The 25,167-nt window shown below is 43.3% G+C and overlaps 1 long non-coding RNA gene across 1 annotated transcript; it reads left to right on the top strand.

The window, feature by feature from the left end:
• The first annotated feature begins 40 nt into the window (after positions 1 to 40).
• LOC307210169 lies at positions 41 to 23,472 on the top strand. The gene is made up of 3 exons (XR_013835897.1): positions 41 to 64; positions 2,580 to 2,712; positions 23,414 to 23,472. It is a non-coding gene; the product is annotated as an uncharacterized lncRNA (long non-coding RNA).
• The last annotated feature ends 1,695 nt before the right edge of the window (positions 23,473 to 25,167 follow it).

The raw sequence follows: 25,167 nt of genomic DNA, 5'->3' as shown, positions 1-25,167 counted from the left end.
ATCAGAAGCCGGGATGGCTTTTGTAATTCCTGGACTGTCCCTGGAAAATTGGGACACTTGGAGGGTATATTTTTTACCTCACAGGATGGTTCTGAGAGTGATATGAATAAGGGTAGGGCCATGTTCTCCACCTTGAGCTCCTTCGAGGAAAATTGGGATATAAATGCAATAATAAATACATTAAATAAATACAACTTGCTAAATGAGGAAGGATATTGTGATTAGCCAGTTGGCTTAGATTTCCCTGATGAAAGGCCTTGCAAGCTTGAAACCAGAGATAGGTAAATCTGTGGGGGTTTTTTTGTTTCTCTTAGTCTCTCCTTCTTCCAGTCTTAAATTCAGTTCTCCCGATTGCCACACCAAGGAGCAATTTGTCCTCATGAAAATTCACCAGGATTTTAGAGCAAATTTCTCCTAATATACACCATCTTATATGTAATTTTGCCTTAGACTTGGGAGATAAAGGACCCCTGGACGGTTAAGTCCAGTCAAAGGCGACTATGGGGTGTGGCGCTCATCTCACCTTTCAGGCCGAGGGAGCCAACGTTTGTCTGCAGTCAGCTTTCTAGGTCATGTGGCCAGCATGACTAAACCACTTCCGGCGTAACAGGACACCATGATGGAAACCAGAGCGCACGGAAATGCTGTTTACCTTTCCATTGCAGTGCTACCTATTTATCTACTTGTGCTGGTGTGCTTTCAAACTGCTAGGTTGGCAGGAGCTGGGACAGAGCAACAGGAGCTCAACTCGACGTGCAGATTCAAATCACCAACCTTCTGATAGGCAAACCCAAGAGTCTCAGTGGTTTAGACCACAGCGCCACCTGTGACTTTGAAGATACAGTGGTACCTCGGTTTTCAAATGTAATCTGTTCCGAAAAACCATTCGGCTTCCGAAATGTTTGAAAACTGAGGCACAAAGGACTGGCTGCAAATGCAATTGAGAAAATTGAAAAACACACAACTGAGAAAATCGAAAAACACACAACTGAGAAAATCGAAAAACAAACAATTCAACTTCTGAGGCGCGTTCGAAAATGGAAGCATTTACTTCCAGGTTTGGGGCATTTGGTTTCCAAAATGTTTGGCAATGGAGATGTTTGAGAACCGAGGTACCACTGTACCTTGAAATTGCACAATGCCAGAGAACTTTCACCTGAGTTCATAGCACTCGGTCCATAACTCAGCAACAAAATTATAAATTATGAGGAAATCTGTTCCCCTCTCACTATCCTCAATCCATGTAAAAGGGGTACAGGTTTCTGCTTGGACTGGGGATCTGAGATACCTGCTCTAGGTGACTCCCTTCCCTTCTCTGGTAGCCATTATGCTGTGGCACCTGCAGTACGTTTATCGAGATATGAACAACGAAATCTTGCTTTTTTTTAAAGAACCCAAAATGCAATATGGTTTCTGAGGCTCCAAAGTGACAGAGAGTTCTGACTTCAAAACTACTTTGTTGTGCAGGATATTTCTCCAGGTAGCTCATTAACAATTCTGTGAGGAAAAGTCGGTGCTGGCCAATCTGTTCCCAACTGCTAGCTTGTTTCTTTAGAGAACAGCAGTTGAGGGAAATCATTGCTTATTTGTATGTGACAGCCATTCTGCCAAAAATAATAAAAAAAAACAATGTAGAAGAAGGACATGTTTGATTATGTAGAATTCCTACAGGGGAGGTCCCCCTTCCCCGTCCGGAACATCTTCTATCAAAATCAGATGCCAGTCAAAAGCAACACTCATGTCTCCAAGGTCCCATTGGCCGTGATAGATGGATATTTTAACAGCATTAGAGTGAGCACTTGGCAAGATGATGGCTTGTTTGTTGAGAGCATCTTCAAGGCTCTCTTAATCTGAGTAGATTAAGGCAAACCAAGGCCAAGATTCTTTTCATAATGTATTTAAACAGCACCTATTTGTGGTGTGTTATAATGCCTCCAAAACAAAGGCCAATTTTGCACACCTTGGAGTGATTCAGCCATACATCATGTATATAAAGAACCAGAAAGGGTAGTAATGAAAGAAAGCTCAGGGGACAAGGAGACAATCTGAGTCTTGGTTGCCCTTTTGCTATGACAGATTTATTGGCCCTCAGACAATTTTCCAAGATGAAGATGAATCCAATCCAACCCAATCCAAATAACTTTATTGTATTAGCCATTGGCCAGGTCGGCGGTTCGAATCCCTGCGGCGGGGTGCGCTCCCGCTGCTCGGTCCCAGCGCCTGCCAACCTAGCAGTTCGAAAGCACCTCCGGGTGCAAGTAGATAAATAGGGACCGCTTACCAGCGGGAAGGTAAACGGCGTTTCCGTGTGCGGCTCTGGCTCGCCAGAGCAGCGATGTCACGCTGGCCACGTGACCCGGAAGTGTCTCCGGACAGCGCTGGCCCCTGGCCTCTTAAGTGAGATGGGCGCACAACCCCAGAGTCTGCCAAGACTGGCCCGTACGGGCAGGGGTACCTTTACCTTTTTATGGCAAATCTGAATCAAAAATAAATACAAGGGAAAGGGGTGTCACGCCACAAATAGTGGTCTCTATTTAGATCTCTGTGTCTCCCTAACATTTCACTGCTACATCGCCCAGGGTCTTCTTCCTGAACTTTTTGTCCACCAAAGCAAAAAGGGTGACTTTATGAGTCATTGGAGTGTTTGCATCGCTAAGAAGCCATAGGATCTTCTCTGCTGGAGAGAGACATCTTTCCAATACGGACGTTAAGGTGAGAAATTGCCTCCTGGTCCAATGTATAGTAGGCAATATAGGAAATAGTGCAAGATGTCTTCCACCCACGGTTTCCCACATATTCAGAGTCTGTCTTCGTATGGTAAAGGTAAAGGGACCCCTGACCATTAGGTCCAGTCATGGTTGACTCTGGGGTTGAGGCACTCATCTCGCTTTATTGGCCGAGGGAGCCGGTGTACAGGTTCTGGGTCATGTGGCCAGCATGACAAAACCGCTTCTGGCGAACCAGAGCAGCACACGGAAACACCGTTTACCTTCCCACATAGCTGTCAAGCGTCCCTTATTTGGCGGGAAAGTCCCTTATCCCAGCGCAGTGTCCCGTTGCTGTCCCTTATTGATGATGTCCCTTAAATTTCGCAGGTTTCAAAGGAAGCAGCTCCTCTCCCTCCCTCCCTGCCGGCCACGGAGGAGGGAGGCTCCAACTGTGTTGCTTGGCAGCGTTGCTCACCTAATAAGGAGTGGAGCTTGCATGCCTTGGGCCGATCAAGTTGGCCGCATTGCCTGGGGACTCGCCTTTGCTCAGTGCTTCCTAGCAGAGAGGTGACGGTGGTTTTCCTTGCTGCATCCCCTTTGCTGTGTTGCTGTGCTGTGGGAATCACTGCTTGAGGCTTCGTTTGGCTATTGGCTGGGCTTTCTGCCTTTGGCTTGGAGGGGTCAGAAGTTGAACATACCTGTGTTTGGAAAATCCCTTATTTTGGCTCTGATCCCTTATTTTCGAGGCTGCTGGTCCCTTATTTTCAAATCTGTAAGTTGACAGCTTTGACCTTCCCACCGGAGCAGTACCTATTTATCTACTTGCACTTTGACGTGCTTTCGAACTGCTAGGTGGGCAGGAGCAGGGACCGAGCAAAGGGAGCTCATCCCGTCACTGGGATTCGAACCACTGACCTTCTGATCGGCAAGTCTTAGGCTCTGTGGTTTAACCTACAGAGCCACCCACGTCCCAGAACTCTCTAGAGACCTCCATAAATGATCATGATAGGTTGTTTTTTTCCTTCCCCCTGTTGTAAACTCAACTGTAATCTAAAAGCATAGACCTGCAGTATATCCAAGGTATTGTAACTGGAAATTTGCCACATCCCTATTTTATATGTTTGATTTTCTGCAAATGAATTGGCCATATATATTTGATGGCTTTTGATTAGAACATCACTGAAACATGTAGGAAAAGCCCCCTGTGTATTATGAAAAGGGTATTGAAGAACAGGTTAAGAAAGCATATAAAGCTGGCAGATAGTGCAGTAAAGACCATAAAGAGGTTATAGCTATGTAAAGAGCCTGAGAAAACTGGTTTTATAGTCATTAGGGAAATGATAACATAACCTCCCCAAAAGCCCACACCTTTAATTATGCAGCGCAAGCTGGGTTACAGCTAGAGAGTTTGATTTATTTTCATGTTTGCCAGACTATAGCCCCTCCCAGCTTTTATCATGAACATTTTTTGGCAGGATGCACTCTTGTTGAAATCAAGAAAGCTATCATTTTAAACACAAGTTTCTAGCCCTCATGATGTGTAGCATTTAAGCTGCAGCCCTGTACCTAAGTTCTTGGGAGCAAGCCTCATTGAACTCAGGGGAATTTACTTCTGAGTAGATCTGTAGATCTGTATCAGGCTGGGCTGGATGAATCCCTAGTCGGAATTAAGATTGCTGGAAGAAATATCAGCAACCTCAGATATGCAGATGACACAACATTGATGGCAGAAAGTGAGGAGGAATTAAAGAACCTTTTAATGAGGTTGAAAGAGGAGAGCGCAAAATATGGTTTGAAGCTCAACATAAAAAAAAAACAAAGATCGTGGCCACTGGGCCCATCACCTCCTGGCAAATAGAAGGGGAAGAAATAGAGGTAGTGAGAGATTTTACTTTCTTGGGCTCCATGATCACTGCAGATGGTGACAGCAGCCACAAAATTAAAAGACTCCTGCTTCTTGGGAGAAAAGCAATGACAAACCTAGACAGCATCTTAAAAAGCAGAGACATCACCTTGCCAGCAAAGGTCCGTATAGTTAAAGCTATGGTTTCCCCTGTAGTAATGTATGGAAGTGAGAGCTGGACCATAAAGAAGGCTGATCACCGAAGAATCGATGCTTTTGAATTATGGTGCTGGAGGAGACTCTTGAGAGTCCCATGGACTGCAAGAAGATCAAACCTATCAATTCTTAAGGAAATCAGCCCTGAGTGCTCACTGGAAGGACAGATCCCGAAGCTGAGGCTCCAAGACTTTGGGCACCTCATGAGAAGAGAAGACTCCCTGGAAAATACCCTGATGTTTGGTAAAATTGAGGGCACAAGGAGAAGGAGACGACAGAGGACGAGATGGCTGGATAGTGTTCTCAAAGCTACCAGCATGAGTTTGACGAAACTGCGGGAGGCAGTGGAAGACAGGAGTGCCTGGCGTGCTCTGGTCCAGGGGGTCACGAAGAGTCGGACACGACTAAACAACTAAACAACAACAACAAGATCTGTATAGAATTTCTACGTTAATGTGTGTATGTTATCCTTGGAGAATCAGTGGCCAGCAAACCTTGTTTAGTAGTACTCTGAGGTTGTAATCCCAAATTCAATTAATAAGGAGAAAGCCCCATAATCCAAGAGGACTTGCTTTTAAATACAGTGGTACCTTGGTTTCCAAACAACGAAAACCTAGAAGTGTTCCAGTTTTCAAACCTTTTTCAGAAGCCGAATGCCTGATGCGGTTGTCGGCTATTGTTTCCGGGGCGCCTGCACCAATCAGAAGCTTTGCCTTGGTTTTCGAACATTTCAGAAATCAAATGGACTTCTCGAATGGATTATGTTTGGTGCTTTTGTTTTTGCTATTTATTTTGCATTTTTGTTTTTGAGGCTTTTTCGGTTAATTTGTTTTTGTGATTGCGTGGACCCCAGTTCAGCTACTGATTGATTGACTGATTGTGTGACTGTGGAAATGGATAAAAGCCCCCCATCCAAACAATGACTATTATCAGTGTAGGTAGGAAAAAAATAATAATTTTAATTTTTATCATCTACAATACTGTCTTATTAATTTTATAGTACAGCACATGGATGATTGCTTTTATTTTATGGATCAATGGTTTTGCTAGATAGTAAAATTCATGTTAAACTGCTGTTTTAGGGGTTGTTTTTAAAAGTCTGGAACAGAGTCATCCATTGTGCATTACTTTTTATGGGAAAGAACGCCTTGGTTTTGAAACTCTTAGGAACTACCAAGGGCATTCTCAGTAGTGGCACCTGCCCTGTGGAACGCCATCCCACCAGATGTAAAGGAAATAAACAACTATCTGACTTTTAGAAGACATCTGATGGCAGCCCTGTTTAGGGAAGCTTTTAATATTTGATGAACTATTTTATTTTAATATTTTGCTGGAAGCTGCCCAAAGTGGCTGGGGAAACCCAGCTAGATGGGTGGGGTATACATAAATAAATAATAATAACTCTTCTTCTTCTTCTTCTTCTTCTTCTTCTTCTTCTTCTTCTTCTTCTTCTTATTATTATTATTATTATTATTATTTTGGGATGGATTAAGTTTGAGAACCAAGGTACCACTGTATATATGTTAGGATTGAGCTGACATGCCTAGGCTCATGCTGTTAACCAGGGTTTTCCCTCAACTACTTCAACCTGTTCCTTCTATCTATTTACAGCTAATTCATATTTACATTTGAGAACTGGTTTAGGGACAGGAGCTGTTTGGTTTCTGGTGTTTAATGGAATCAGTACCGTTCTGAATATTGTAGAATATCAGAGAAGGCTTGAAAATGTACCTCCTTTAGAAGCAACAATTTCTGTCATGTTCACAGGGATACAATTTCTAATTCAGTAAATAATTTCAAGGATAGATATGTCCAAAGGCACTTCCTCTCTAGTTACTGAATTCTCTTGGCGTCTTTTACACTTTTGCTCCCCCTTCCTCTCAAGCCTTAAGGTGTTGTCAGCTATAAATCTACAATCACTCAGTTAGGTTGTGAATATGAAATATGGACTGTTGGCACTCAGGAGTCTGTTCCTGCATTTCTGAACATTTGCAATGGGACTTTCAACATTCTCATATGATAGTCCTTTTTTAAAAAAACAAACTTTCACTGTTGAATGTTCATAATCTGTTCAAAATTTTGTGAACAATGACATCGATGTGTGAATGATGACATTTCCAGATTAATTTCACGAACACTTGAAAATACATATAAATTTCTCACTTCTCCATAATCACCAGTTGGAGAAATCTGGCAGAAATGGAAACAACAGGAGCAGAAATTGCTGATGTTTGCTTATTCATCCCACGTCCAGAACAGAAATAAATTTTGAGAATGGAATTAAAATATACTGTTGTTGTTGTTGTTGTTGTTGTTGTTGTTGTTGTTGTTGTTGTCAGTCCACAAACAATTGATTATTTTCCCCTTCCCATTTGAATTCTGTTTCCTTTGCACGAATGGTGTGGAATAACATACGCAATTACACAAAGCCGTTCCACTTCCGAGTGAGATGGTGTTGTGGTCAAATCACGTGGCCTCCACACACAGTGGGGGTTGGTGAAGCCCCGTGTCATGGCCCCCAGACAGCTAATCCAGTCAGCCGGGGGAGCGCAGCTTACCCCCTTTTAAACTGCAGCACTGCAAGGGGATCTCCTTCTTGATCCGGCTTCCGCAGATCTTCTCCTGCATTGTTGGAGTGGCTTCTGCTACAGAGTGACCCATCGATCCTCCGCTGCACTCAGACGAGCCTCTGAGTTTGTATTGTGTGCTTGTGTGTGAGCAGTAGTTGGGGGAGGGATCGGTATGGTGTCCACATGTTGTTATTCAACATAAAGGGGAGGCCTTGGGGTCTTGACACACAATTAATTGCATAAAGGTAAAGGACCCCTAGGGACACGGGTGATGCTGTGGGTTAAACCACAGAGCCTAGGACTTGCTGATCAGAAGGTCGGCGGTTCAAATCCCTGCAACGGGGTGAGCTCCCGTCTTTCGGTCCCAGCTCCTGCCAACCTAGCAGTTTGAAAGCACGTCAAAGTGCAAGTAGATAAATAGGTACCGCTCCGGCAAGAAGGTAAACGGCGTTTCCATGCGCTGCTCTAGTTCGCCAGAAGTGGCTTAGTCATGCTGGCTACATGACCCAGAAGCTGTACGCCGGCTCCCTCAGCCAATAAAGTTAGATGAGCGCCGCAACCCCAGAGTCGGTCATGACTGGACCTAATTGTCAGGGATCCCTTTACTTTTAAAGGACTCCTGGATAGTTAAGTCCAGTCAAAGTTGACAATGGGGTGGCGGCACTCATCTCACTTTCAGGCTGAGGGAGTAGGCGTTCATCTATAGACAACTTTCCGGGTCATGTGGCCAGCATGAGGAAACCGCTTCTGGTGCAACCGAACCCCGTGATGGAAACCAGAGCACACGGAAACGCTGGTGGCACTGTGGTCTAAACCACTGAGCCTCTTGGGCTTGCCAATTACTGGTAGAAGGTCGGTGGTTCGAATCCCCATGACGGAGTGAGCTCCTGTTGCTCTGTCCCAGCTCCTGCCAACCTAGCAGTTTGAAAGCATACCAGTGCAAGTAGATAAATAGGTACCACTACAGCAGGAAGGTAAATGGCATTTCCATGCGCTCTGCCACACTGGACAGTGAGATAAATAAAGTGACATGAAGCAGTTTTGATGGAAGATGAACTGCAGAGGAATGGAGGATGGCTGCTTGCGATGAGTATGAGTCAGAGTGGAAATTGGTGACAGCCCCTTTTAGAAAACAGTCAATGTTCATCAGTTTGCACCTCAGGAAATTCCTCTAGGATTGTTAGTGTTCACATCTGAATGTGGATGTTCACCAGATCTCAGACATTCACTATGACCTATGTACACATTCTGGATTAGACTCTCTGCTATTATATGTATGTTCATGAGAGTTTCATCTCTCGTTTCAATGAATGGCTATAAATGAGTTGAGAGGGAGCTCAGCATCTTTAACTGGAGCAAACTTTCTTTAAGATCAACAAAGTGCCTGGCAGAGAGGAGCAGCTTAAAGTATTTTATTTTTATTTACTTGAACAAACAGCTGTTGCTGAGACATTTCATTCCGAATCAGCTAGACAGGGCCAGACAGAGGATGAAGACAGGTGGGTGTCCTGCTCCCCACCCCAACATAAATCCTGCCTACACCCATGCAAACATCCTGTTGAAATTATATTTGAAATTCTCTGAATTATAGTTGTTTTCTTAACAGTGCAGACACAGTGACCCTGATTAAGTAGGATTAACTTACATTTCACACTTCTAAACATATCAAATCATGGAGCTGGAAAAGACCACTGCTATATTGATCATTGCAAAATGTTGCCTGTCGCTGAACATTCAGGCCATTTCATTTGATTTGTGGCATCAAAAGGTTGCTACAAGGCACCTTTTCAGGCAAAAAGGATCTGAGTCCAAAATACATACAGGCTCCTCCCCAGATTTTAAGCAGTGCTGAAACTCTGATCATGTAGCATGATTCTTAAGTGGCTGGCATCACTCACCTGACATCTAGGGAAGAAGCAGTAGCCAGGGAAAATAATGGTTCTGAATAGGATTTCCAAAAGTACAGATTCTTAAAACCTGGGCTTTGGGGTGGGAAAGGGATGGGGAAAATCTTCACTCCACTAAAAGAGTTTCATGGCTGGGGGATCCCCTACACTTTGTAAAAGAAGAATATTTGATGTGGCTCTTCATTCTTGCGTGATGAGATCAAGACACATTAAGCTAAAATCTTATCCAGCATCAAACATCAAACCACTGGACCACACCAAAATTGCAGAGAAATGTTAGCTGGTGGGATCTCTTCCTGCACCAAATACGGTCATGAGAATCAGGCAGAAACTTGGCAAGGTGAAAGGAAAAGCCTATAGAGGAGTATCAGGGTCTGAGGGGAGGCAATATTTTAAGTCATGCTTTTTCTTTAGGATCTGTGCTATCTACTCTCCCCTAAAGCAATGGAATGTAAAGTTTTCGGGAAGAGCGGACTTTAAAGATACCTCTATGCATTGCATTTGTTTTATAACTAAGGACTTTGCCTGAAAGAAGATGGGGAGTAACAAACTTGAAGGACTTTTGAGGGATTTTGACCACCCCCTGGAAATTCATATTGTGAAATAAAAATAGTAAAGAAGAAAAGATTGGTAACAACTGGATTGATTGTCTGTTAAGCACTCGGAAGTGAATAAACTGGAGTTGGATGTAATGGAACTGAGGATCGGCAGGATGTTCTGCAGAAAGATTTATTAGTTTAGGGCGGAAGGAGGGAGAGGAGATATGGATTTTGTTGAGATTACAACAGCCTTTCCTCTTGAAGCTTGAAGTTGGGAATAAGAACAGTGAAAGCGACAGGATAGGCCACAATGCATACCATCTTGATGCTTTCTGAGACTTTCAGACAGAGAAGACGAGATATGGATTATGTTTATTTATTAATGATTTATTACTGAGCTGGTTGTATGTAAAATTGAGGATTAAATTTGGTGAAATGTGAGTGGTGGGTGATACTGGGAGACTGGCTGTGTGAGATGGCCAGAAATAATAATAATAATAATAATAAATAATAATAATAATAATAATAATAATAAAATTATTTATATCCCGCCCTCCCCAGCTGAAGCTGGGCTATATATTATATATTATATATTATATATTATATATTATATATTATATATTATATATTATATATTATATATTATATATTATATATTATATATTATTATATATTATATATTATATATTATATATTATATATTATATATTATATATTATATATTTATACAATAAATAAATAAATTCTAGGGGTTTCATTTTCACCCTCTGCACGCAGCACAATGAGGCTGAGTTGTTTATTACTGGGGCCAGATGTCAGAAAGCAACGTTCAAGGCCATGTTAGGGAGGAATGTGTGCATGTTGTCTGGGAGGAAGCAAGATCTGTTTTCCCCAGGCAAAGTGTTTCTCAAGAGGTATCAGAAGGAAACGTCTCAGAATTGATGAACGACTGTTACAGATAGATAAAAGAGGATTTACTCTGCTCGACTATTTTGAGGACAGGTTATAACAATGCATAAAAGCCATTGCAGAAATTGGTAACTGAACAGGGGATGTATAGAGAGAAGAAATGAATGTATTTTGAAATGATAGTTGGAAAAGCTATTTTATCAGGAGCAGCAAAGCAGGGAGGAAAAATGGAAGGGACATCTGGGCGGGTGGGAAGTGAGCTTTTAAATTTGTATCAAATTTGTGTGAATTTGGTGACAATTTGTTAAAAATCATGGAAAATCAATTAAAATAATCGTTACAGGAATGTCAGGGTCCTCCCGGTCAAAAGAGGTGTTCAGCCATTATATGAATAGGGCAGGTGGTTTATGCCTTTCTTTCATTTCTTAATGGAGCAAGTAGCATTTCTTGCCACTTTGTTGGCTTCAAGACTGTAGGGCTATTTTACACCTCATAAAAAATGTTAATAAAACTACAAAAGAGAAACATTCATTGCTGTCCTTCACAGTGATGTTTTGGGTCAGTAGGAACGTCCCTTACAGTAGGGCTTCTTCCTGTAAGAAGGTGATAGGCAAATGTTGGCATGTACAGCTTGAAATGGCAAAAGGCTACACAGTAAGACACGTCCTACAGTGGAACCTTGGGTTACAGACACTTCAGGTTACAGACTCTGCTAACCTAGAAATAATACCTCGGGTTAAGAACTTTGCTTCAGGATGAGAACAGCAATCGCGCGGCGGCAGGCCCCATTAGCTAAAGTGGTACCTCAGGTTAAGAACAGTTTCAGGTTAAGAACGGACCTCCAGAATGAATTAAGTTCTTAACCTGAGGTACCACTGTACTTTAAAAAAAGTTAAATGACCCTTGGACAGTTAAGTCCAGTCAAAGGCGACTATGGGGTGCAGCGCTCATCTCACTTTCCGGGTTAGGTAGCCGGCGTTTGTCCACAGGGTCATGTGGCCAGAATGACTAAACTGCTTCTGGTGCAACAGAACACCATGATGGAAACCAGAGCGCATGGAAACTCCTTTTACCTTCCCACCGCAGCGCTACCTATTTATCTACTTGCACTGGCGTGCTTTTGAACTGCTAGGTTGGTAGGAGCTGGGACAGAGCAATGGGAGCTCACCCTGTCACATGGATTCAAACCACCAAACTTCCGATCGGCAAGCCCAAGAGGCTCAGTGGTTTAGACCACAGCACTACACAGCACCACAAAAGACTACCCAGTGTGACTTGTCCTACGTACCTTGTGACAAGACCACTCATACCCTCAACAATCGTAAGTCACAACCTGACAGGAAGTGCATTTCAGGAAACCCAGTATCAACAGGTGAAATCAGGATGCTACAGACCATTGATACTCCAGCTCAGTGACTTTAATTCTCAGTCACAGTGGCTCTCCTGAGTTTCTGGCAGGAAACCCTACCTGGAGATATCAGGGATTAAACATGGGGCATTTTGCAAAGTCTATCTTCTACCATTGAGCTATGGCCCTAAGCTTACAGCTAGGTGACTCTTAGAACATGATGTGGCAAATTTGTATCATGTAGGGAGTTTTTTTAGTTCCTGTTATGTGTGATTTTATTGCTGTTGACCCTTATTTTCATTTATCTGTTTGCAGTGCTTTTTTCTGGGGGTATGCATACCCCCTAAACATTTTGTGAATCTAAGTTTGGCCTCACTGAGGGACAGTATTTCAACATGAGTAGGAAAATGAGAGTACCCCTAAACATTTTTTTAAAGAAAAAAAGCACTGTCTGTTTGTATGAAATCCTGTGGGTTTGCTATTTAACTTTTTAGACCCATAGATCCATTGTGCTTAATGACCATGACTAACTTAGGCCTATTAATTTTGATGTGTCTACTTTGAGTAAAACCTAGTTGAATGCAACCCACAGAATTAATGCATTATACACTGCAAACACTTTCAACTTCATGAAAAATCCTAAAGGGGGGGACACCATTTATTTTTTCTGCTGGAAACACCATCTTTAGACATGGATCCCCTTATTATCAGTCTGAACAAGGCAACAATCTAAAGCAATCTTTTAGTTGACCCAAATCAATAATTTCCAACCACATAGCAATAACTTGTGTGCTGAGGTTTGTTTTACTGGAAAAAGGAACATTTGTCGGGATGCAAGCATTTGGCATAGGAAAGATATTTGAGGAGTCCTTTTGCACTTTTTAAGATTAACAGATTTACTGTGGAATAAGGTTTTCCTTGACCACATCTTCATATACCAGAGATGCAGTCCACAAATGTTTATGCCACAATAAATCTGTTAATTTTTAAGGTACCAGAAGAGAGCTGGCTGCTTTTGGAGCAACAGATACTCTCCAGAAAATATTGTCATTTGTTTTTCCGAAATCCCACATTCCTCCACATTGTATCTCCCAGGAAAGTGCTGCCAATGAGATTAAAAGGAGAGAGGGAATAAAGCAGATGTGGCACTAGCAGGAGTCAAATAATCAATTGCAAAGATTTTTCTATGAGCCCCTGGAAAATAAATCAGGCAGGAGGATGGATGCTGAAGAAAAGCTTATTACCTTTGGCTTTGAAATGTTCCTTCAATGATCTATCCCCTCTGCATTAGGTAAAATATGTTACACTCCCCAGTGCTCATTCAGTGCTCCTGCTATGTCTTTGAGAAGGTATTGATTGATAAGAGGGCAGTAATCACAGATCTGGGATAAAGATATTGCTTCGGTGAAGCCCTGATTCAGCAAAGCAGTTAACTTCCAGAATTGCCCCACTTTGCATTTCATTGACCCAGGGTAGTTCTCTGCCTAGAATTATTCACATGATGGCATGAATTTTGCTCCAGTAAAGTCAGTAAATATCTCATCATAAAATTGCTGAATTATTGCTAAACCCCCTCTCTACTAAATGTTCGATGTCTCTGTCTAGCCTGTTAACTTCGGTTGGGGGCGGCGGCGGCGGTGGGGGGGGATAAGAACACATATTTTCAAACAAATTGTCCTCTGGCAAGACAAGAGGGACAACAAGCTCACAAAATGGTTAAATGTATGCTGTGGTAAGTTCCTACTTGGTTATTGTTCTCTGTTGTTTTGACATTTATTTTAGGTCCATTGTCTGCTGTTTGCCTGAATGTACCATGGACAGCATCTTGTGAAGCTTTGCTGCTCTATCAATAAAACAAGAAAATGCAATCCCTGTTAAGCAGGGGTAGGCAACCTAAGGCCCGTGGGCTGGATGCGGCCCACTCGCCTTCTCAATCTGGCCCACGGATGCTCCAGAAATCAGCATGTTTTTGCAGGAGTAGAATTTGTTCTTTCATTTAAAATGCATCTCTGGGTTACTTGTGGGGCCTGCCTGGTGTTTTTACATGAGTAGAATGTGTGCTTTTATTTAAAACGCATCTCTGGGTTATTTGTGGGGCATAGGAATTCATTCATTCCCCCCCCCCCAAAAAAAAATATGCCACATGCTCTGAGGGACAGTGGACCGGCCCATGGCTGAAAAAGGTTGCTGACCCCTGCTGTTAAGGGTTGGTATTCTGGAGATACAATCACAAGTGATTCTAAAGCCGCTACGCAAATTCTCACATTTGTATTTTAAATTCAGGCTGAAATTGACTTTATATTGCATGAACAACGGTTAGAGGTGGAAGACTGTAGACTAAAAAAAGAGCAGAAGTCTAGATCTAACCAATGAGCTGTGCAAAACAATGGGAGTCAACAAAGCTTTTGTTCTCTTTCTAAATATTTGAAATATCAGGCTGATATTGACATTTTGAGAGACTGTTCCATAACGTAACTGAGGTGCCAAGACTCAAAATGCACGATCTGTGTCCTCACATAATTTCCTTACTACAGTGGTACCTCGGTTTATGAACTTAATCCAATCCGGAAGTCCGTTCTTAAACCGAAACTGTTCTTAAACCCAGGCACGCTTTCCCTAATGAGGCCTCCTGCTGCCGGTGCCCTTCCACCATTCAGATTCCATTCTTAGACCGAGGTAAAGTTCGCAAACCAGGATTTTGTTAGGATATTGATGTTCCGTCCCACCTTAAGAACAGGCATGTCTACCAGCCCCACCTGGTACGCAGGCTAAGACCCTACCTGCCTGTTCTGAGAGATCAGCATTGGCTCCCAGTACATTTCCGAGCACGATTCAAAGTGTTGGTGCTGACCTTTAAAGCCCTAAACGGCCTCGGTCCAGTATACCTGAAGGAGCGTCTCCTCCCCCATCGTTCTGCCCGGACACTGAGATCCAGTGCCGAGGGCCTTCTGGCGGTTCCCTCATTGCGAGAAGTGAGGCTACAGGGAACCAGACAGAGGGCCTTCTCGGTAGTGACGCCCGCCCTGTGGAACGCCCTCCCATCAGATGTCAAAGAGATAAACAACTTAAGGCAGCATCTTAAGGCAGCCCTGTTCAGGGAAGTTTTAAATATTTAACACTGTACTGTTTTTAATACTTGATTGGGAGCTGCCCAGAGTGGCTGGGGAAACTCAGCCAGATAGGTGGGATATAAATAATAAATTATTATTATTATTATTATTATTATTATTATTATTATTATGTCTGTTTACTTCCAGCACAGCCTGCTGGGAACTTCCATTGTGTATAGCTTTTGCTTTTGCTTCCTGCTCTTGGACATGAGAGAGAGCAGACGTGTTTTCTTTGTCGTAAACTATGCTGAGTAAACTGCTTGTAAATATGCTTTGCATATGCCTCTGTCCGCCACTTCTGTTGTGTGTTATCCACTCTGCTGATTTAGGCGTGCTCAAGCTTCTGAAGGCTTCTGAAGCTGTGTGCCGCTGTTTTTGATGCTGTTCCAAGGACTGGAGTTTGCCAGGCTGTCGGCCAGTGGGCTGGAGCCAGCTGGGGGCCTGTGAATTACCCCCGTTCTCTTGGACACATCCCAACACTTAAACCCAGATGTGCTTTCTTAACAAGGCCTCCTGCTGCCGGTGCCCTTCCACCGTTTGGATTCTGTTCCTAGACCGAGGTAAAGTTCACAAACCGGGACACTACTTCGAGTTTTGTGGAGTTCATAAACTGAATAGTTCTTAAATAGGGCTGTTCTTAAACCGAGGTACCACTGTAGTTGGATGGGATTTAGAGCAGGGTTTCACCTGAAGATCCAAACACACACACACAAACCCTACAAAGCGAAACACACACACACACAGTATATAAATGTAATTTTCCCAGAGGAGCAAAATTTAAAACCCCAATTGTGTGATAGACGTAAAATCCAGGGCACTCCAATGCATCTCTGCAAGCCCTGTATCATTCCCACTAACAGATGCCCCATATTCCAAAAAGTGGCAGAGTTGGCAACTTGGCGCAGTTAGCAAATTTAATTACAGCATCAGATGCAATAATGGAGCAACCTTCTCAAGCTATAATTGGATCGTCACTTGGCACAAGCAACTTTGCTTGCTGTGCCATATGGGGAACTGCTGAGCAAGGTGTGGTGTATGTTTCTGCTCAATTATACAGGTCAGACCAGGGTCAAAGAAGAAGAAGATGGAAAAAAAAGATTCATTTCCTATTAGGAGGAGGCAGAGCCTGTGTAAAATTAAACTGTGGAGCTATTTGTCAGCAGCTGGCTGTCTTTTGCAAAGCCCCAGCCACGCTCTCTTTGAAACCCAAAAGGAACACTTAAAAACATTGTTTTAATTAGGGGAAAGAGAACTCTCAATGTATCCGGTGTATCAGAATGTTCTGGGCAAGAAATCAGGAGGGATGGGGATTTGCCCCACTGTGAGGCTGTCTGGGGAGGAAATGGCAGAGAGGAGGGCAGTGGGAGGGGAAGGATGGGGAATTAATTTACATTTGATGCTGCTTTCCTCGTCAGCAGATCTTCCTTCCACTCTAGGGCTAGCATTCAATTACATCAACAAAGCTTTCGGATAGGACACTGAATGCATGTTTAAGCTTTTGTTAGGTTACTGGTGGTGATGCTGTTGTTGTTGCTACAATGAGGCTTTGAAAGGGGAATGTGAAAGAGAAATACATATACAGATTGGTAACGTTAATCTGAATAAAGGGGGAGGTGTTATTGGGCAGGGGAAGCCAAATAAAATTCAAGGAAAGAAGCTTACTGGCACAGCTTCAGAGGAATGATAGCTATTATGAAATAGTAATTGCTGCACCCTTTGAATCCCCCACTTCTTCTTCTTCTTCTTCTTCTTCTTCTTCTTCTTCTTCTTCTTCCCATTGTTGTTGTTGTTTCATTCCAGAAGTTGGCAACTTCTTTGGATCACATCCCTGGTGTAGTGGTTAGAGTGTTGCCCTAGGACTTAGGAGCCTGGGGTTCAAATCCCCACTAGCCAGGAAGCTCATCTCCATTTCGTTGGCTGTGGATGGTTTGGCTTCAGGTGGATGGATGAGCTAGTGGGACTGTGATGGCCTGGGACTCAGGCTCGGACTCGAAGCCAGAGGAGTCTCAGTCTGCACTGCATCCTTTGCCTCAGGCGGCAGCTGAACCTAGTCTGGGGCCTGATTCTGAAGAGCCCCAGTCTGCACAGATTCCCCTGCAACAAGCACCAGCTGGGCCGAGTAGGGGCTTGAGCCTGCCCTGGCTCCAAATGCGGGGATTACCTCGTTGCCTTCAGCTGGGCAATCACTTACAGCTGCTCCACTACCAGTCAGGAGAGGCTGAGGCAGCCTCTGGGTCTAGTAACCCACCAACATCTCCTGAACTACAGAGACTGAGGTCTGACAGAAGGAGAGACCTGAGTACTTGCAGGAGGAGTGCTCATCTTCGGGTGAGACAGGGAGGTGAGTCACTGGGAGATCAGGACCAGCCATTACCCCGACAGAGATAAAAGGCTGTCGGACCCCACCCCAGGTTGCGGGAGCAACGTTGCTGTTTGCCAGATCCTGCCTGTAACCCTGTGCCTGACCTTGCCTGGTTTCCTGCCTCGTGTCCTGCCTTGGCCCTGTCGGACTGATTCCTCGTGGAACCCTTGGATTTGGAACCGGACCTGGATCGCGTTGCTCGGGTTACCCCCAGGTCCAGCTCAGGGACAGAGGGTGAGAGAGGGGAGAGATGGTGGTAGCAGGAAGGAGCACATGGAATAGGAGCAAGCAGGGCAGCAATGGTGATTGGCTGGCTGGTCTAACCAGCCACCCAATCATTTCTGGGTGGCCCTGTGAGTAGTGAATGAGGGGGTAGGGGGCCACAATCTGCCACAACTTGCAATCCACCACCTGAGTCATGTGACTCATTGTAGGCCCAGCACTGGGATTACTTCTGAACTGGGTCCAACTAGTTGTATCTGTGGGCTAAATTTGGCTTGGGAGCCCATCTCGCAAGAATAAGCCATGGGAAATCATTAAGACAAAAACAATAGCCAACCTTTCAAAATAGCTTTTTTAAATGAGAAAACTAGTAGAAGACACATCTTTTAATATCAGTAGAGCTTTTTGTTTGTTTTCATTAAGTTTCTCTCCCCAGAGCCTTCCAGAAAATAACAATTGTGTGTATCAAATCTTCCTGGATTCATACCAGAAAAATTAGATAATGTGTTAAACAGAAATCTGCTTTAACCTAAAACTATGCAAATTTGGAAAAAAACAACATAGAAATTGATCTATAGGGAAATAAACTTTACTGTAATGCCATTCTTGAAGTGTCATGTTCAGAATATATAAAATTCAGCGTGTAATTATAAGAAAGCTACACAGCATTAGAAACATTCTCTTCAGGAAGAAATGGGCATGAAGTATTGAAGTAATCCAGCCAATCTCCAGGCAAATTCAAATGATTACACTTAGGAAAATGGGAAAACTGAAGATGCAGTTGCATGTTACGGGTTGTGTAATGCATAGTTTGGCTCTAGTATTCCAACCGTATTGCAGAAGTTAATGTTGTGGTCAGAGACCAAGACGGTCGTTTCCCAGACAAGACCCTGAGCACCAAACTGAAAGTGAAAACCGTGGCTGTGCATTTAGCTCTCCATCCATGCATCATTACACTATGGCATTCTATGTTTCACTGCCCCCATCACTGGCTTGTTGAACAGGTGCAGCACACAAACACCAGTGATTTTTACTAGCATTGCAGGGGGCATAGGGTGGGTGGGTGTCAGGGACCATGCTGAGGAGGGCTGCACTGAGGAAGAATGGTGGGAGCCTCCCTCTCCCTCTCCCTCTCCCCCTGCTCCTAATCCTGAATCTTCCCAGGAGCAGGAGGACAGTATAGATTTGGAACAGTGGTTTGCAGAGGGGCATAGTTCAGAAGGCAGAAGCTGGGAAATACTGTTTGGGGAACAGCTAGGAGAAGAAACACTGGGAGAGAGAGGCTTAACAGATTCACTGTCTCTGGAAAGCATTCATCTGCTCTCCCGAAGGTCAAGAAGAGCTGAGAAAGTGGCAGAACAGAAAGCACAGAGGGGACAGGCTCAGATTACAAGACGTAGAAGTGACATGGATTAATAAGGACGTAAGGGGTGGAACCCTTAATTGGGAACACCGCGATTTCTAGGAATTTGGTTCTTTGTTCTCTCACTGTGATTATTAAAGTTCCTAACTAGTACGAAGACTCCCTTCCCTTGTTCTGCTTATCTATTGCGATGGGGGGTGGGGGGGGGAGAGAAGACCCTCCACCCCCATCATTCAGCCCAGACACTGAGATCCAGCGCTGAGGGCCTTCTGGGGGTTCCCTCATTGTGAGAAGTGAGGTTACAGGGAACCAGACAGAGGGCCTTCTCGGTAGTGGTGCCCACCCTGTGGAACACCCTCCCTTCAGATGTGAAGGAAATAAGTAGCTATTTCATCTTTAAAAGACATCTGAAGGCAGCCCTGCTTAGGGAAATTTTTAATATTTAATGCTGTATTGTTTTTAACACTCGATTGGAAGCCACCCAGAGTGGCTGGGGAAACTCAGGCAGATGGGCGGGTATAAATAAATAAATAAATAAATAAATAAATAATAATTGTTGTTTGTTTAGTCATTTAGTCATGTCCGACTCTTTGTGACCCCAAGGACCAGAGCACGCCAGGCACTCCTGTCTTCCACTGCCTCCCACAGTTTGGTCCAACTCATGCTGGTAGCTTCATGAACACTGTCCAGCCATCTCATCTTCTGTCGTCCCCTTCTCCTTGTGCCCTCCATCTTTCCCAACATCAGGGTCTTTTCCAGGGAGTCTTCTCTTCTCATGAGGTGGCCAAAGTATTGGAGCCTCAGCTTCAGGATCTGTCCTTTCAGTGAGCATTCAGGGCTGATTTCCTTAAGAATAGAGAGGTTTGATCTTCTTGCAGTCCATGCAGTCCAATTATTATTATAATATAAGACGACTCCCTGAAGCCTGACAGTGAGTGGTCTTAAATGCCTGATCGTCATTTTCAGTGGCAGCTGAGCATCTAGTGCAAGGATAGAGTACCTGTGAACCTCAGAGGTTGTCAAATTCCCATTAGTCCCAACCAGTATGGCCAATAGTAAGGGATGATGGGAGCTGTACAATGTTTGGAGAGCCACTGGTACCCCATCTCTAGTTTAGCATAATGTGTAACTGGCTCCCCCCTCCCTCCCTCAAATAGCCTTGAGTATACCAAAATAGGCTTTCCCCACTTTGGAGATTCACTTTTTAACACAAAGTTTAAGTGCCTCTGTTGCAGTTGAAGCTACATAGTTCAAAATAGGTCATCTTAGACATTCCCACTTCTATTCACATTTGTGTAAGTTCCAGCTATTTTGAAGGCTATATATTTCTACTGGAATAATATATCTTTCTTGCATGTGCAGGTTCACAGACCCCTAATGGTTCAATTAAGTTTGTGGAGAGGATATATTTTAGAAGATACGGATAAAGTGATTTTTCAATGCCTTGGATTGTGATTGTAAAAGATGACTCACATGAATTAATGTAGGTTATTATCTTCCCTTTCCTTCCCTTACATCCATTCTTGTCTTCCTCCTTTTTTTCCTTTTGTATCAGTGTGTTTGATGCTGTTTGTATTTTGTCTTTATTTTAAATATTAATAAAGTTTCTTTACATGTGCAGGTTCCTTTGATCAAATGTGCTCTGCCCCCAAGCTGATTCTGATCCAAGGTTGCTGCACTAAGCACTTTTATTCTCATTTAAATAAAATAATAGTCCCATAAAAATCTCGTGGGCATGGGAATTTCCCAGTCGGATGGTCTTCCAGGGCAGCTGTGTATTAATGCCTTGGGGGTTAAAATATTTGAGCTGGATTCTCCAGCTAAAGGAATTTGAAGATAAGTAGCCTCTGTTTGTGCTGATATCAGCTCCTTGAGACTCATATCCCATACAGTTAAGAGAGAACTAACTTCTTATTCATTGAAGACAAAATTCACCTCTCTGGGCCTTCCTCAGAGTATAGCATAAACAGATATATTCATTTCACACAAGCTGTACTATGGTTATATAAACTGGCCAATATTATAGTCACGAGCCAGTCCAGGTTTATCTTTATGGTATGATAAACTGTTCATTAAATGCTTATAAGAACTCTATTGTAACCCTGACAAAATCTCAAGCTCCATATTCTCCTTTGCAAATGCTGACACTGAATATTCATTAGCTGTTTTGTGAATATTGGATCTCAGAATTTGGTACTCGGCTATGTCTGCTTTCATATCAGACATTTTACATCAATGTTTGATTTCATAATTTGATACCTGACTTTGATATTTGCCAGTTGGCATGCATGTCTCACACAGAGCAATATTAAGAAGAATTTTAAAACTTGTTCGTGAAAGAATGGATTTGGCAGTATTTGATACCAGCTATTAAATACCACTATGCTTTAGACATGATTTCACAGCTGACATGCAGTAGTAGTAGTATAGGAGAAGCTACATGCAATGTCAGTTAGTATTTGACAGATGAAAGCTTGTTTCATTTACCCAAAATCATCAGGAAATGCCAACATCTCTGAAAGGAGGGTGAGATCTCCAGAATAATATGTCCCATGGTGCACCCTCCAATGAACTGTAGGATTGCGTCCTAATAAAGAATCTGAATTTTGAAGCAAGATTTCACATTCAAAATTCAATTGCTGATTTTAGATTTAAAATGCAAATGGCAACACCAATATTTTCTCTGCTTGCTGAAGAAGGAAAATATGGCTTGCTGTGTTGACTACAACTAAATATGATGGATGGGTTTATTCACCACTGTTAAAGTCTTGTAAAAGAACGCCGTATTTTCCAATGCAGTAATATGATTTGGCCAGGCCAAATGCCCCTGGCAGGCCTCTTGACCTTGGCACAACACTTGTTTAATAAAAGCCACTTTGCTGTGAGCAGCTGCCCTGGAATCTTTGAGCTGTTTACTTTGAACTTGCTTTCTGCTATATTCCGCTACAACTCCCCTCATACAGGTAAACTTGCACAGCGGCTGGGTCTGCTCCAATCAAATGATCCATAACCTTGTATCATGAAATTATTTTGATTTAATATAGAGGGGGAGCGACAACTTATTGCCTTTCCCACAGAATCTGGGAGTGACTGGTTACACACACACACACACACACACACACACACCCCTCAGCACATCTTGTCCAATCAGCTGGATGCAATCAAATTCAGGCTCTGCTCTTAAATTCTTAAATTCATCAATACATTGGCACATCATACCTGAAGGCAGGGAGCATTCTGCTGGAAAAACTTTGTGAAACATACTCAGGGGGTATTTTAAAGGCTGCACCTGTTTCATTTCCCCCAAATCATCAGGAGACCTCCCCTTTGTGGGTCCTATTGTTAATCATTCCCTCCTGCATCTTTTATGATAATCCTAATCTTTTACATCTCCATTATGTCCAAAATTCACATTAAACGACAAGTGTTATTGATTTTAATGGGTGTATTCAGTGCTCCCCCCCCCCAAATGTTTGGGTACTCTCATTTTGACTCAAGAAAAGCACGGGGTGTACTCAAACTTTGTTGAATGCCATCCAATGAAAATATAGCACCACCATGAGAATAGCTCAGTGGTTTTGTGTGCAGAAGGTTCAATCTTGTAGCCTCCAGGTAGGACCGTGAAAGACCTCTGAAACCTCAGAGGACAGCTGCCAGTCAGTGTAGACAATTTTGTCCTAGATGGGCTGGAGAACCATCAATAGATTAGCTTAGAAACAGAGCGCTGGTGAGCCAGGCATTTGTCCTCTTAAACAACCACCCCCCGCTCCATCTTTTGTGCTTCAAGTTTTCATTTAAGTCTCACATTCAGACAAGGCCCACATGCAAATCTTGAATGCAGCCTCCATTCTGCCAGATTTATTTTGCCACAGTACATGCCACCATGGCCCAATTAGTTCTCATGTCTGATGTATTCAGAATACAAACTGGCGTGCTTAAAAGAAAGAAGAAGAAAAAGAATCAATTCCTGGGGAGCCGATTGCAAAAAAACAAATCTACTACTAAAAGAGAGAGCGAGACTGAGCTCTCATTTTCAGGCCTGAAAAGGAAGTCCTCTGCAAAACGACAATGCCGATTAGTTTTTTAAAACACAAAGCATACTTAAGGAGACCCATAAAAGGAGTGCACAATACCCAAACCTATAACCAAGATAAAAATACAGATTATCCCTTATGAATTCTTAAAGAGATCTTCAAGTAATAAACTGCTGAGATGATCAGAAAGTGGAATTTCAAGCTTTAAATGTGCATCTGTAGAATAGTCGCTGGATGCAAGCCACATCGAGTCCCAAGATTAATGTGCATTTTGTTTTTCAGTAAACCTTTTCCTTGGTCCATGGCTCCATAACAGTAGGAACACAGGGGGAACCATGATGCAACAGAGGAAGGCTTCAGATCAGGCTTCTGCCAGATGTGCTAGTTTTCCATCTGCAGGGTAGGTTTTTCCATTTTTTAAAAAAAAAAACTTCAGTTACATAGATAAAGGCATTAACAAAGACAAAAATAACCATGCATCTTAACTTACATTATATCCATAGCTGTCAACTTACAGATTTGAAAACAAGGGACCAGCAGCCTCGAAAATAAGGGACCAGCAGCCAAAATAAGGGTTTTGCTATTGTAAAGAGTTACATACATTGGTAGGATTGACAGATGCTGTCAATCCGGCATGAGGCGGTTGCAGCACGCCGGCGGCCAGGTATTATTTAGTTCATTTTATAATGAAACCTTTGATGTGCTTTCCATACTCTTAACTGTTGAACTGTCAATGTTATAGTGTACTGGCGTACTGAATTTTACTACGTAAATTGAATACTGTGCTGTTATTCATTCACGTTGTCTGTTTTTTGTGAACTACAGTGGTACTTCGGCTGTCGAACGTAATCCGTTCCGGAAGACCGTTCGGCTTCCGAAACGTTCGACAACCGAGGCGCAATGGGCGGTCAGCGAATTCCATTGAGAAAATGGAGAAACGCACCTTCATTCAGCTTCCAAGGTGTGTTCGGAAATGGAAGCATTCACTTCCAGGTTCTCAGCGTTCAAAAAATGAAACGTTCGGCTTCCGAAGCATTTGACAACCGAGGTACCACTGTACATTGAGAACAAAATATCTGTGGGAAAATGTGCTACTGTATATGACTATAGTGACTATGCATGGTACTTTGGCCGTGTTATGGGATCCTCATAACAGAGGGTCATGGTTGCGCTTGGGACCCAAGAGCTCACCTGACAGAGTTAAAATGGTGGGGGATGGGAAAGGGGCAGGAAGTCCTTACCATTCCCCCGGGATCATGCCAGGCGGTTTTAGCCAATAGCCAGTAGGTGGCGTGATCCCAGGGGCTTTAAAAACAGCAGTGTGATGCAAGTGGGGCACTTGCATTTGCATGGCTGAACACCCGCCCACCCTCCCTAGTTTAGGTAGAGTCACTTGGCCTTCCTTTGGTTTGGGTAGCCTGTTTTAGAACAGGGGCTGGGTAGGAATTTTTTCCATTTGGCAGATTGGCTTTAGCCATTTGGTTTCCACCTACCTCTTAGCAAATCATCACAACTTGTAAGGTGGCGGTTAGGCATTGGCTCAGTTGGATGGGGGGGAGGTGCAGCCATCACCTGCCCCTCCAGGAACTGGGTATTCCATTAAAGGAATCTGGGGGTCCTGGATCTTGTCCGAAGTCTGCTTGAGGGGCCGTGCCAGGACCACAGGAACCCCGGGGTGAGCTTAGGTTGGTCCTCATCGACCTTTCTCCCTCGTTTGGTTTACCCCATTGGACGATCACCCTGAGAGGTGGAGTCAGTTATAGTGGGGAGTCAATGACTAAGCCAATACCGCTCACATGATTGCATTTCAATAAAGTTGTGGCCAAAATTTGCCCCAAAACTTAAACTAATATAAGTGTCCGTGTGTATATATTTTGGGGGTGGGTCTTGGGGCCTCGAGACGCAACTCAATGCTCCCACCTAAACTGTTGAAATACCTTCCCTAAATTGATGGTGAAATTAGTGAGAGAATTTTGGCTCTGCACTTTGTGTGTGTGTGTGCGTTTTACATATTTTTTGCTAACACATCTGAGTTG

Source organism: Podarcis cretensis (assembly GCF_951804945.1).
Source record: "Podarcis cretensis genome assembly, chromosome: 2".
Classification (NCBI taxonomy): domain Eukaryota; kingdom Metazoa; phylum Chordata; class Lepidosauria; order Squamata; family Lacertidae; genus Podarcis; species Podarcis cretensis.
The sequence above is the reverse complement of the archived record's forward strand: the minus strand, read 5'-3'. Positions and strand labels throughout refer to the sequence as shown.